Source organism: Cyrtonyx montezumae, unplaced genomic scaffold (genome assembly GCF_038088225.1).
Source record: "Cyrtonyx montezumae isolate F1298 unplaced genomic scaffold, pur_monq_1.0 scaffold_6, whole genome shotgun sequence".
Taxonomy (NCBI): Eukaryota; Metazoa; Chordata; class Aves; order Galliformes; family Odontophoridae; genus Cyrtonyx; species Cyrtonyx montezumae.
In genome coordinates this window covers 8,550,517-8,551,997 of record NW_027072067.1, presented here as the reverse complement: position 1 = coordinate 8,551,997, position 1,481 = coordinate 8,550,517, and positions in this window count along the sequence as shown.

Below are 1,481 nucleotides of genomic sequence, written 5' to 3'. Positions count from 1 at the left end.
CCATCTGCAGTGACAAAGCCTGGATGGTTGTTAAACTACACTTGCAGCAGATCCCTGTGTAGATGGTGATAGATCCAGATAGTGAGCAGAAAGAACTTTGCCCTAAGTCTCACCAAGGCTTTCTTGCCCCTGAGGACAAAAAGTATTTTCCCAAAAGTGAAGTTTAAAGTAAATGAAGTCCACCCAAATCTGTAAGACCTAAACTTTGAAATATTTTGCAATCTTATATATGTACATGTTTGTTTATCTGAAGTTTTTTTCAGTTACTAAGAAAAGATTGTTCACATCAGTCTCTTGCTTCGCAACGTATGCAATCCGTATGTCTCAGTGACCCATATTATTTCTTACTCTGAGGGCATAAGCTTTTTAATAGTGCGCTAAAAACATATGCCAGAGACTGCCTTCATTGTAAAAGGCCTATTTGCTATTCAACAGGCTTAGTTAGAATGGATCTTCCAAGGCTACTGATGGTCTTCTTACTAGAGATGCTATGCAACTGTTCTTTGGTTGTTGGCTTCCTTTGACTAATTAAAAATAATCTCACAGTGAACATTTCTGTATTAGAAATCTGATAAGATATTGGATCACTTACAATATTAGCAAAATAAAAGCAAAAAGAAAAAGTAGTAGGATGCTTTAATTCCCTTCTGCAATGCGCAGAGATCCTCAGTAGTACTGAATTAATGATTTGTTGCTCACTGACTATTGGTTTAACTGACACTAATACAATGTCCACATGCTGTAAATACTCTGCTTTTACATTAATCCTTAGGAACTAAAACATTGCACCAGTTCAGTAACTGCAACCACACCCAGTTCCCCCAACATCAAATGAATTCCAGGTAGATTTTGTCTGATGCAAGCATGTATGAGATCAATCTTATTGATTTTATGAGATGGCCACTCAGTAATCTCAGCTTATTTGTAACTGTTCACAGAAGAGTTTTACACCCTTACACCTATGTTTTGAATTTGAACTTATCTGAAAGAGAACATAATAGAACAAATGCTTATTATTACAGTAAAATGTAAAGTATTAAGCAAATGACCAAATAAATGTATTCTGGAAGAGCAACACTAGTTACAGTAAGCAATGCTGGATAAAGCAGCTTTCAGTTCTTTTAGTTTTTAAATCTTCCACTGTCTTAATACCACAACAGCATCAGAGAAATTGTTCAATTAAGTTCAGTTTCAGTATTGAAAACTTTACTCATTCATCAGTTTGGAAGGGCCATGACTAGCATGACATAATTCCTGAGTAACTAAGAAAAAGAAGAGCTTGCCTCTGAAGTGTTATTTAAAAAAAAAAAAAAAAAACCGTATTCCACACGCTTTCCAGCAGGGGGCAATGCCATATATAGTTCCTTAATCACATGCCGTGAGCCCTGTACCTCCCAGTGACTGGGGGAGTCCACCCAAATCGAGCAATGGAATTGGGTGCTTTTTGGTTAGATAAATTCTCCTGCCCAAAGCCACCAGAA